We start from the raw sequence: 13,533 nt of genomic DNA, 5'->3' as shown, positions 1-13,533 counted from the left end.
CAGCTGAAATATAATAGCATGGAAGAAGTGAAGCAGATAAATGAATGATGCTTTTCTTCCCTCCCTCCCTTCCTCCTTCCTTCCAGCATCTGCGCAGTGTCTTGTGCTGCAGTATGTTAGAACTGCAGTCTCTGCAAGGTGTTGATCACGTTCCCCCAGGGAGGTGCTTAGTACAAGCTGGAATTTGAACCCTTTTGAAGGGCGTGTGTAGTGCACCCAATGTGCAGGGCATGCTTGAAAGAGATGGCACAAGTACTAGGGCCCAGAAGATGATCTTGGATCAAATGGATCTTGTTGCTGGTGGATAGCAAATAAGACCTGTACCAGGATTGGAGTTCCAGAGCACCAGAGCCAGGATGGAGCACCAGAGCCTTACCAAGCAGGTTCGGGTTCGGGTCCAGGGCACTGCAGGCTGGTGAGCCTCTGGCAGAGGACGCGCTTCCAGTTCCGTCCCACACGGCGTGTGTACGGATACAGATGTGGATATGGATACGGATATGGACGTGGATCTTTTGTTCATTGCACAGTACTGATGCTACAGCCCACAAAAGTACTGCAGGGTATTCCAGAGGGAATGTGTTAATGAGCAGGCTTGCTTGGTACCGTGCAGGGCTTCAAAAGTGTGTGATAAACTACCTAAGTTAAAACAGAGCTAATAACTGCTTCCCAAGTACAGAGAAGGGAACATAGATAGTACCTGTTATTTCTGAGAAAGATTTAGGTACAAGAGATGCTTTCAGATGTCTTTAATTGACAACCTGTCAGTTTTAATGAAAAAGAAAATTGTATTTCCTCAAAATGTTCTGTTTGGGTGTTTCTGAAATGGTATTTCTTCCAAGGTCACAAGTGTCATACACTCAATCTACTATCTCAAACCTTCTCTGTATAAGCACACATCCTCTAAAGATTTTCTCAAGTCTAAAACCTGAACCAACAGGGTGCACAAACACAGTGTATGTCCACATCCTTTCATTAATGAAGCTTTGTCAATGCTCTGTGTAGATCTTTATGAAGCAGGGAACAAACAGACTTTTTGTGCAGGGAACAAACAGACTGACATAAGATGATCACAAAATTCGGGTTGGCAGGTACCTCATAGGTCTCTAGTCCAACCTCCTGCTCAATGCAGGGCCAGTGCTGAGGTCAGACAAGGTTACTCAGTAGTTTATCCATCTGGGTCTTGAAAACCTTTGGGTCTTGAAGACCTCAGGGCAGGGACAGCTCTCTGAACGGCCTGCACTGCTGTTTTGTACTGCTGTTAGACAGAGGTATGGGCAGATAAGATGCAAGGCAGATAAAATCTTGTTAAGCAGTGTTATAACTTTCGTGCAACAATAATCTGCTGCTTGAGAAACTGCAGGCACAGGTGAAAACTCTGAATATTCTCCTGAAGTAAGCTGAAAATGGCAAGAGATAGGTCACAGTTTGGATTATTAGCAGTGTTATGTTTTAAGTTGCTTTTTTAGCCTTAGCTGAAAAAAACCCTGCTGGAATCTTGTACTTGTTTCTGGCTTCATTGCTCCCCCCCATTCTTACTATTTCTGAGGGAGAAATCCAGGTTGTTTTTAATTAGAAGCAAAGTATGAATCAGTGACTCTAATCATTATTCAGAGATCTCAATATCCAGTTCTCTTATAAAAATTGGCTCTTGCATCCACATTATTGACATAGTTGTGTGTTGTGCCAGTATTCAGTTTGTTGTAGTTCTGGATATTGTTAGCTTCTACATTATCCCACCTGAAATGAGAGTGAAAGAAACACATAAACAGAGGTGCTACTTCATTAGTAAGTAAGCAAACAAACAAAAATCACAACTGAACTGCACTGCTTTAGTTTATCCTCCCTTTTCACCAGGATTGTGGCCATAGTATTAACATTTCCGGCTCTTTTTGTCGCAGAGGTATTCCTTTTGTCTTTTAACTTTGTGAAGAAATCATAATTTCCTCATTTACATCCAGACTTGGAGATCGTTGTCCCCTTGCTATATTTTGCTAATGTCTTCAGTTTTATGACTGTTTTCTTGTGTGCATATTCCTTCATGCCTACCCACATTAATAACCTCAGACGTGTTACTACTGTAGTTGGACTAAAGGGACCCAACTGTAGGGACTGCTTCAGGGTAATCAGTGTTTAAGAATATAACTATGTTTCCTCTGGAGAGAACCAGACATTTTCAAAATTAGTGGGTTCCTCCTTCAGAGTTGCCAGGATAGGCAACCAGGATAGGTTGATTTGTAGATGGGTGGTAACACGAACAGAGGGACTGGGATGTGTTTTCTTCAGTGATTGGTTTTACAGCATTATCGTGCTTGGCTTTACATGTGTGAAGTGTTTCAAAGCTGACAAAACTCTACCTTTGAGGTCCCGTTCCTTTGTCTAAGCTGGGAATTTTTTCTGAATTTATAAATCTGCATAAAGTCTCTGTGTCTCATGGTAAGTACTGTTCAGTGTCCCATGACTTGTCAATCTTACAGTACTGTTTATCAGCCTGAAAGTGAGACAGCAGTATCAGCATACCAGAAACCCCAACCCCACTACTTATTTATCCCACTATTTATCCAGAGATCTTCATTGCTTACAGGTTGCTTGTGTTCATTTTGATTCTTAATCTCATGATTTACCTCTTTTGTGACTGTATAAAGAGGAAGCAAGTGCAGTCCAAGGTGCAGGTAAAGCCAGCAGATGTGTGAAGGGCAGACTGTTGGGGCACTGAAGAGGAATTCCTGCCTCACTTCCTTGTCTTTCAGAGCCTTAAAAAACCAACACAGCTGCTGTTGTAAAGGTGACTGTGCAGAAAGCAGCATGACTGCTGCTTCAGCATTTCCAGGTGCGAGGTGCCTGCTCCTCTCCTCCCCAGCTGCATCAAGGGTGGGAAAATCTGTTTCCTCTAAGAATCTCCCCTGGATCTCTGCCCCAGTCCTCCTTCTTCTCCTCCCCTTATCCTCTTGTATGGGATAGTAAAGAACAAGTCTGAGGGGGCTGGAGCTGTTACAAAAGCAGATCCCAATGTGTATGACAAATGTTTAGGGATTTTACGGATAAGGATACAACTTGGCAAAAAAGTGAGGCACAAATGTAGGCATGAATAATGAAGCAAGATCCCCCACTAGCCAGGCCCCTGTGGTGCATAAAGTGTAATTAATCTGATGATGTGTAGCTGCAGCCTGCAGGCCTCCATGCTCAGCTAAAAAAAGTGCTTTTTGAAACAAGACTTATTACCTAGATATAAAATAGGAACAGATAATCTGTTCATTCCCAAGGGAGTGCTGGGAAGCAATCACAGTGCAAAAGCAGTCTGCTCATGCCCTGACACTCACTGGGGTCCTTCCCAGGTTCTGGCAGCTGACAATGTGGTCAGCGTTGGCTTTAGTGTGGCCACAGAGTTGGCTGAAAAGGCTTAGTGGGTTGCCTTTCAACAGGGCCCCTGCTGCTCTTCTAACTCTGCTTCAGATGAAGGATGAGATTTGTGTTTTCAAGAAGGTTGACTATAACTGCACTATACCAAATGTATTTCTAGGGTCACCCCAGCCATCCTTCAGCACTGCCCCAGCATATGACTCTTGAAAAATAATACCAGCAATCAATCACAACTTTTGGCATGGTATTTCTCCATGTTCCTCAAACCTTTTTCTGCAGTCTTCTCTTGAGGCATGAAATCCTACAACATGACATGCATGACATTGCCCATCATTTTTAAAATCCAAACCCAGTTTTTATAAGTCATTATGACTGTGCTGACATTTTTAATCCTTCTGACTCTATTTAGAGAGAAACAATGATACAATGGACTAATTTTGCTGAAGGGTAAGTGCCCTGGAAATCAATACACAGATAATATAAAAGACATTTTATTCAAATATAGAGGGCAGTTCTCTAGCATGCAAACTAAAAGGTGATTCTTTTAAATCTAAACCTTTGGGTGGAATAGTCCCAGATCTAGGGCCTTTTAATTTAGGACTATAATGGAAAAATGTTCAGAAGCTCGGGTCGTGAGGGAAATCCTCTTAAGGAAGGTAGAAAAGCAGATTTGATGGCAGGGTTGGATGCACCAAGCAGACCTTCATTTTCTCTGTGATGATCTTAAATATCATCTCAAAGGCAACGCTATTCTCAACGTAAATTTATGTGCTCAAGTGGGATTTGTGTTGGTTGTGGGAAAATCTGCTTGCATGGCAATGACTGACAGAGATCCATAATAGGCATGAGCTTTTGTGTGAGTGTAAAGGGAGATGAACAGCTGAATTAGTGCCTACCTACACAGCTCAGACCTTCTGTTTTCACGGTTGGCTCCAAAGCTCCAGTTGTGTCAACATTCAGAAAATTCCCATAGCTCTCCGAACAGCCTAAGAGCGGTATTTACAACCAGATGTCAGGCCAGCGCAGTGCATGGCTCATGCTGCTAAAATGCTTTCAGATCCATGACTGAAAGCCGTGGCATCACTCAGATACTCGTGCAGGCGTTTGTGCTGGCAGGTGTGGTCATGGTACATCTTGTCGGCTCTGGAGAGGATTACCTCTCGGTCATGCCAGCCTAAAGCCACTGTGGAGCTTGTGAGGTGAACTGGGGTTTTGTGCACAATTCATCTCCCCTAATTTTAGCTTACCTAAAACTTAGATGTCTAGTCTAAGCTTGTGACTTGGGCTGCCCACATGGCCAGTGGAGAAAGGCACCTCAAAAATGCGGTTTTTCTACTCCAAAATAAAATAAAAAAAATAAAATCAGTGAGAGTCAAGAGAAATCCTACACTACTGACTGGCTCCAGCTTGCTTTTCCATAGCTATCATAAACAAGAAAATCGAAGACAAACATCCTTCATTTACATCATTACAATTTATCTGACTTGCAGATTGTTTGTCTTGCAATTTATCTGCATTTATCTGTTGTCAAAACATGCCACTGCAGGAGGGAAGACATACAAACAGCAACTGAGAGGAACAATGCTAACCTGATCCCAGCAGTTAATGGAAAACAGTTTGGTACAGTGAATTATTTACAAGAATATTAGACAAATATCACAGACAGACCTGACATGTTTGCTGCAAGATGTCTCCCCAACTTCTTACTGCACTTCCAGGAGACAAATGGGCTTTTTATCTGCTGGTGGAGTGCTGGAGCAGTTGGCTCAGTGCACTCTTCCCATACTCGCTGGTCATACAAGAAACAGAAACTCCTAACAGCTGCTTGTGTATCCTCCCAAACACAACAGGGTTTCTGCTTTTACAGCACAAACATAATTATTATTTAAAAAAATGAAATACCTTTTAATTTAATTTAAGGCCCCACTGCTAACAGCTTGGAACTAGGAGGAGCCTTGTCTGAAAACGGCTGCTCCCCTTCAGTTCTTGGAAGCAATAACTTGCTGACAATGAGAAAATGTGAACCTCCACTTTTGGATGGAATGAAGTTTTCACAGGCAAAGATCCAGGAACAATAACATGACCAGAGCTGCAACTGCTGAGAATTCGGATATGCAGAGACTGTGCCAGGTTTCTGTTGTTATCCCCTCTTGTACAGAGACAACAAAGGTCAACAACCCTGAATTAGCAGCAGGGTGGATTTCAAAGCCACTGTAGCTGTGCAGCAGTAAGGAAAAAAGCCACTGGGTGGCAGAACTCCCCACAGCAGAATCCATCCTGACCTGCTTCTCCCCCACGGTAGATTTGTGAGTGTGAAATGCTGTTTCACTCTTTTAGCAGCTCTTTCACATTTTAAGCTGGGGGATTCGTCCCGTATCATTGCACTGAGAGATTCAATTCTGTAAGGTTTTCCTGTACTGTTGGTACCTCCCATAGAGAACCAACTGCAAAAAGTCACAGCAGCCCATGTGTGGGGCTCTTCATGTTCGTGATTGTGAGTGAGTGTAAAAAAGGTGGAAACAGAGGGAAGTACACCTGGCAGAAAGGAAAATAGAAGAGATACGGCTCAAATGAAGTGACATTAAAAAATCTGAAAATTCAAAATACCACTGAAGATGATTCACCAAACAGTAATCTCCAAATGGTCTCCTTATTGCTAGGGGAGAAACATAGAGGATGTACTAGTTTGCTTCTTCTACATCATAGTAATTGAGGCAGGTTGGTAGATCTCCCGTGTTTCCAGAAATTTTTGCTTAATCATATATGCATACAAGAAGTGTCACATGTCATGGGAAGTGTTTTCCTCAATAAACCTCTATTTGGACTATTGGGGAAGGCTGCACTACTTGGGACAAGGCAGCAAGGCATGCCAGGCTTACCCAGGAGGGCAGCACAGTCTGGCAGCACAAACATTGAGTACATGGGGCGGTTCTTCCTGACCATGCAAAACAGCTTGAAAATTAATTATCCATCACTAGCACACATGAAGATATAAATATATCTCACTGCTTGCCGAATAAACACAAAGAAATTCTTTCCAAGCTGATGGGGTATTTCTCTTGGTTGCGTAGGCAAAGTGACAAAAGGAGTCACATCTCTTTGCATAAGAGGCCCCAATGGCAGCTCTCCTGCTCCAGCACAAACCAGCCTTCAGCTGTTCATGAAAGACTTGTGACTTCATGAGACACTCACACTTCTGCTGCTTTTTCAAACATGTCTTTTACAGCATCTTGGTAACTTCCTCCAAACTTCCTCAAACTCCAATGTTTAGTTCAGAAAAAATAAAATCAGTAATGTTCTGTAATGTTAAAATTAGTAATGCTCAGTGCTGTGCTCCCACCATGAATGCCTTTATTCCCTGCCCATATTCTGTATACCAACCTCCTTTGCCACACCTGGGCAGTTTTGCCTGAATCCCTCAAGACTTTCTTTATGCTCAGCTAGCTCTTCAGCCTCCATATAGAGCAATCTGACAGTCCTGCTACTGAAATATTCTGTGTATGTGGTAAGTGTAGGCCACCTACCTATAGAATATACAGCAAGAGCCATGATGGTCTATTCAGTATCAGTGTCCATGCACTATCAGTAAGGAGGTGTTCACTGGTCACAGGAGTCACAAGGGAGAGACAATTCTGATTTACCCAGAAGCCAGGTTGCTGGGCACTGGATCAGATCTGGTATCAGCTCCTCTTTACTCTTCTGTGTCTGGCAGGAGGGAAGGACTGCCTCTGTCTATTAAATGCTTCAGGGCAGACATCTGTGGGATAATCTGGTCCTCTATATGGCCCTTGTGACTCAGGCATGCAGACATGTCTTGTTAGAGATTGTCCCCATTTCTAAGGAAAAGGTGCAAAAAATATGCTTCCAGGATTTCTATTGTTATGACAGGAACTCCTGATTTCTGTAACCATGCACATATCCAGACCTCTCCTGAACTTCATCAGTTGCTTGATCTGAATCAACTGAGGGGTGCCTGAATAGGTAGGGAATTCATAAAATAAAACCTGATTTAAAGGATAGAAATGAGTTAAATTTCTCCTTGCCTGCCTTGCAACAAGATACTTTTCCAGTTCTTGGGGTGTTTGTGGAAGGCTGAGGGCTGCAGCAGTAGGGTCAGGTTAGCCATGTCCTCTCTGTGTGGGTTTTTTCATGCTTTTGAACATTTCTCCTTATTGCTAATTAGCTTAATAAGGCATGGGTAAGAAATGAGTGATCCTAGCTATACTTTCAGGGGAGAAACTAGGCTGACATAAGCTTCCCAAAGCAATTAAGCCAATTTAAGCTCTGGGAGGTTACCCAGCCCATGTCAGGAAGGCAGGATGCTCTGAGTACTGGGAGTTGATCCCTTGTCCCAAGGCTGCATGATGGCCTCAGAGGGAAATGCAGGGGCTTGTAGATGATTGAGACGTGAGGAACTGGCAAAACTTCATGGATGAGAGAAACAACCTAGAAAGGTAGGCTGCACCTGAGCTGTAACATAGGCAACCTGTGTCACTGGAGATTGAAGAGCTTCTAGAGCAGCATTTCCATTAGAAACAGGGAAAAGCTGACAAATGCAGAGGACTACCCAATTTGAATTGATGTGATCTACAAGGTGGACATGGCTGACATTCAGTTTACCTCTGAAAAAAACAGGAGGGAAATAAACAGCACGATCCCAATAAATGAGACAGACAAAATAGACAGGATACTGTGTCAAGGTTTTGGCATATGCAATATTAAGCAATGAAGTGAGGGCAAACTTAAAATTCTTCCTACACAGTTGCTAAAGATTTCAAAATCAAGCCAGGAGAATGCAAATTCTTGGCGCCAGGTAACACTAAGATAGTGGGCATTTCAGAGACTTGGGGGCTAGAAAACCAACAAGATACTACATTGCCAGCCTCTGGAATTACAGAGTAGTATGCAGAGATGGATGAGTGATGCTGTATGTGAAGGATAAAAGTGTCACAGTATAAAAATATTACAGGAAAAGAGAAGCATCCTGAAAATGGGAGTGGAAATTCCAGTTGCTATTAATAAAAATGCTGTAGTAGGACTGTACTGTCAATCTTTTTTGAATTCAGTAAGTGTGGTCAGTAGGGCCAGAGAAGTAGTAAATATAGGATGGTGGTACATGTGGGAGCCTGTGTATGGGCTGGATGAGATGCAGAAGTGGAATTTTTGTTTGCAATAGATTCCTGCTTCCAGGAAAAGCTGGTTCAGGAACCCACAGGAACAAACACTAGAGAGTGGCACAATGGCTTCGTTTGAGGGGTGTTAGTGGGAAGCTGCTCTGAGGTTACAATCCTACAAAGTGATCACTTTTAACATTGAAATGGGAAAAAGCAGGTCATGTGCATCCAATATGGGTGTATTTGGTTTCAAGAAAGACAAGTAAATAAATTGAGGCAAGCATTAGAAACAGTCACTCCCAACTGCAGCACTGGCTCCACAGGCGTCCTTGGGATCACAGGCTGGTGCCCATCCTGAGAAATATAGGAGAGTGTATTAAAGATGAATGGGGTGGTGAATAAACCTAGTCAGCTGAGAGACAGTCAGCCCAGCTCCCATAAGGAGCAAACCTGCCTTGGTTCCTGATGGTGTTCTGGGATCACGTCAGCAACTGCATAGATAAAGGCCAGTGGGTGAAGTATAGCTGGGTCTTCAAAAAGGAATTTATGAAGATTCAAACTGGCATTATCAAGGAATCTAGATGTGTCTTTGCCGCCCAGGAAGCTGTGGAGGCCAGTGGCACCAGCACATTCCCAAAGCAACTGGATGGATTCATGGACAGCAGTGCCATACAAAGGGTGGACATGTCTCCCACCACCTGTGTTAAACAGCTGGGAATGCTGAGGGCAGAGGAGGAAAATGGACTGTAGAAAGCAACCAAGTTCTCCTGCTGCTGCTGGAGACAGACTTTGGGGTGCCCAGTCACCAGTATTACCCACACGGCATGTCCTATAGACATCTGACACTTCTGGTTTAAAGGGGGGCTGGTGTTGCCTTTTCTGGCCTGGATAAAACATGAGACTTTTTTTATTAGGAAGAAAGTCACATAAGATGAGCCTAATATTTTGGGGTGCTGTGCTCAGGGTGCCCAAGGCACTAGAGAAGCCCTGTCCTGTGAACAGGTTGCTGGCCAGGAAATCCCAGCCCACTTTTTCATTGAGTAATGAAGCAGAGCAAACGCAGTTCTTCAGCAGTGCATTGCTGTGCTGACATTTCCCTTTGTTATCTGCATATCGCGGGGAGAGAGACATGGACACGTGGCTCAAACATCCAACTCCAGTGTTCACAGTCAGCCATCAGAGCAATCTGTTCTACCATGTGGCTTAGGGCTCTGGCCCACAGGGACTTGGTTTTGGTAGTGGTTTCCTGCTGCTTCAGTTACTGCTGAAACAGGTTGTTTAATTGGTCCCTCTGCTTGGTGTCTATGAAAGACAGTCATTGCAGCCCCAGACTCCAGACATAACCCTACCTGAGCCATGGAGGCATCAGCCCACACCACCTGCAGCTTAACAAGTTGATGAGAGAGAAAGCTTGCTACCTCACATTTGCTCTTTATTGTAGGAAACACATTTAAATACATTTGCCAGTACTGACATCAGTTGTGAAAACAAAACACAGGACCCTAACAGAGAAGGTTTTTCTTTCCTGTCTGTAATTTTTTTTTGATTTGCTGACTGCTGATTCTGATGCAGCGATGTTAGCCTGGAAAGGTCCTTAAACACTACCTATTGCATTTCCCCTCTCTACAGCAGCATGGCGATAAAGAGAATAGGTTTAAATTAGATATTAGGAAGAAATTCTTTACTGTAAGGGTAGTGAGGCACTGGGAACAGGTTGCCCAGAGTTGTTGTGGATGCCCCATCTGTGGAAGTGCTCAAGGCCAGGCTGAATGGAGCTCTGAGCTCTGGTCTGGTGGAAGGTGTCCCTGCCCATGGCAGAGGAGTTGGAACGAGATGGTCTTTAAGGTCCCTTCCAATTCAAACCATTCTGTGATTCTTAATGATGCACAGCTACTTTTACATGTTGGTCTTGGCTGTTCTTTAAAACACCCAGGGAATGTTGTGTTGCTTCATTATCTTGAAAGTTTTTCGAAGTATCCAACACAAATCTGCTGCCAAACTCACTGCTACTTGCCTTACCCTCAAGAGGAAGGGGAGTATGTAGATGATTACTCTTAATTTGTTTTACATATTAGAAAATCGTACTCTGCGTGCTTTTTCTCTTTTCTGGAAAAAAAATCTAATTCCTTATTTCTTACAGGCTGTACTTTCCATCTGAGTTGTGATTGTCCTGAGGATATTTTTGTTGGTGCAACAAACTCAAACATTTGCCAAGCATCACTGATGCTGACAGCAGAACATCTGAGACAAGAGTTACCCCAGGTGCTTCATACACAGTACTATGATAAATCCCCAAATGGGATTTTCCCTCTTTTTATTTCTTTTCCCCTCCTCCACTGGCATCAACTTCTTTTTTTCCCTCTAGAACCCTCAGCCCTTTCCTTGGGATTATCGCCTGCCCACTACACCTCCTCAAGTGTGTTGCACCTCTGTTTGATTGATTTCAGTACTTTGGTTCCTAACTGTTTTTCATAGTTTCTAACTATCAGTGGAAGAGCTGATGTTGCCGCTCAGTGTAGCCCATGGGTTTGATAGCTCATATCCTCCATTAATTTTACAACCAAAAATTGAGACAAACTGGTGTAGAACAGACCTGTGTGGCTCCACTTGAAATGTCTCACCAGTTTGGCCAGAAGCTGCTGATAAACAGTGCTTTTTGTACTTAAGGCCCTCCACATATGAGGGCACTTCAAATTTCTGCTGAAAGCCTTATTGAGCTTGTGATGCAGCACAACCATGGCTTCTCTTTTGGCCACTTCCCCAGTTAGATAAAGACTTTGGTTGATCTGAGGTGGTTTTTCCCTACCAAGTCAGGCTGCCAGAACCCTCCTAAGTCTTGCTGCTTTGTTGTCCCCCAGGATCTCTTGAAGCAACCATTCAATCCTTTGACATCTTCCTCAGTGTTGTAAACAGATGTCCTGGTATGTGATTCCCTGGAGCTTTCTTTCCCCTCTATTTTGTCTTTTCTCTTTCCTTACCTGAGCTTTTGCTTTTGTCTGATATGTTACTTGGTATTAGATCATTTGCTTTGCAAGATGTCTGTTGGTTTTTCTTCTCAGTGGGCTGTGGGTCAAAAGGGTGACCAAGAGCACAACTGCAGCTGCCTTGTCTACACCAGGCAGAAGAGTAACTCCCAGTAACATGGACACAGGTGACTAGAAAAAGATGACAGGGAACAGCAATCTGAACTCACTGTTTATCAGGAAAGCTTTTGCTCAAATCTTAAGGCAGCATGCCAGTGTTAAACTTTCCTAATTATTTACTCCTTCCTACGAATTTATCAAGTTTCAACTCATTTTCTGCAGAGGTTTTCTGTATTCCCTGCAAGGTGCTGATACCCTAAAACAATATTTGCAACAAAATATGGAATTCCCATAACTGGGAATTTTAAATGGACTTAAAAAATAGATGATCCTTTGTGGTGATGCTGCACAAGTCAGCAGGCAAGTCTGCAGGCCCTTGGATGTTGCTACGATAACTTGAAGCAGCAACTTCATGGGAACACTCGTGTAAATTGGAGACCTGAGGAGCTCACAGGTCTGCAGGGATGGCAGCACCAGCAGTGGTGACAAGGAGCTTCCTGGCAGTGATTGAAGGGAACCAAGCATGAAGGCAACCAAAGGAAGCTCCACTCTGGTTCACTCTCCAAACTCAAACCCCAACTTTGTACACATAGGTAGCAATGAGATTTCCTGCCCATTTGAAGTTTATACTGATCTACCAAAAATGCAGTCATAGGCTTTATGTAAGAGTTTTATATAACACAGAGGTTTACATAACATGATGCACCAAAGACCTCATCCTATGAATTTTACCTAAGCTATGTCAACCGCATGAGAGGGGATCAAACCACATGAGAGGCTTCATACATTCTATTACAAAGTAACAATTTTAGTAAAATTATATTAATAGAGTGCAAAATTCACTAAAGACTAAATAATATATAGTTCAATGCCTGTGGTTGCTCAACACTGAACTGTTTACTGTAGTCTTAAAAAAAAATATAGTAATATTTGAGACATCCTAGAGTTCCTTCTGATCTCCAGAGGTGATAAAATGAGTTTGCTTGTCAATATGTTAATGATAGAGAGTCCTTGCTGTGACAGAAAGCAGATGAGTGACCGGCAAGACAAGGGGCACAGCATTAAAATTGTTCTGCTGGCAAAAGCTGTCTCCAAACCAGCTCTCATGCTTCCTGTCTTGACCCTGCCTGGCAGCCCAGGCACACACACAGCACATCCCTGTGCTGCCAGGCAGGGACTGCCAGGCACATCACTTCTACATCAGCAAAGGTGACAGCTGGCAGAAAGGTGCTCTGATACCTCCAAAATGAAAATTCAAAAGGCTAAATGTGAACATCCTTATTCTCTTGTTCACAGGTTTGGGTCAGTGGCCAGGCTCAGGCCCAGCTCTTCTCACCTATCCAGTCTCCAGCACCATATTCCTCTCCTTGTTCTCAAACTAAGTTTTAGACCTATTCCAAGAGTACCAAACCGGGTTATTTACTCAAGTTGTAGGTTGCTACCCACTGAGCCCCATGAAATTGAAAAAAACAACACTGGAATTTAACATTTATCTTTATTTTCTCTCTTATTCTTATCATTATTCTCAGTATTATTCTAATTATTATTCTAATTAAACATAAATTGGCACCCAGAGACCCATCCACATAGAAGACCACTTTCAAACAGACCTTATAACCCCAGAGCTGATTCACTCCTATTAGAAGCTGGGATACCTGGCAGAGGGATGGATGCTGAAATGCTTTTAAATTTGGAGGAAACCCAACACAAGGGAGCCAAAGATAAAGCAGGAAAGGTTGTGGGGGTTTTTACCAACACTGTTGCTGTGATACAGCTCTTGGGTGGGTACGTACGGGGCTGACTCCACTGAGGGCTGGTCTCTAATGGAAAGGTGTTTTGCATGCCTGCTGTGGCGCTTGCAGTACTTTCAATATAGAGGATTTCCCCTATGTGAGGCTACTTTTCACCCTTAAGAGGTCCCCAGCCCCACCATGGCCATGGACTCCAAGGCTTGATAGACTAACCAAGTCATGTGTAGC

The sequence above is a fragment of the Manacus vitellinus genome, unplaced genomic scaffold (genome assembly GCF_001715985.3).
Source record: "Manacus vitellinus isolate BGI_N305 unplaced genomic scaffold, ASM171598v3 scaffold_7_pilon, whole genome shotgun sequence".
NCBI classification, from domain to species: domain Eukaryota; kingdom Metazoa; phylum Chordata; class Aves; order Passeriformes; family Pipridae; genus Manacus; species Manacus vitellinus.
The sequence above is the reverse complement of the archived record's forward strand: the minus strand, read 5'-3'. Positions refer to the sequence as shown.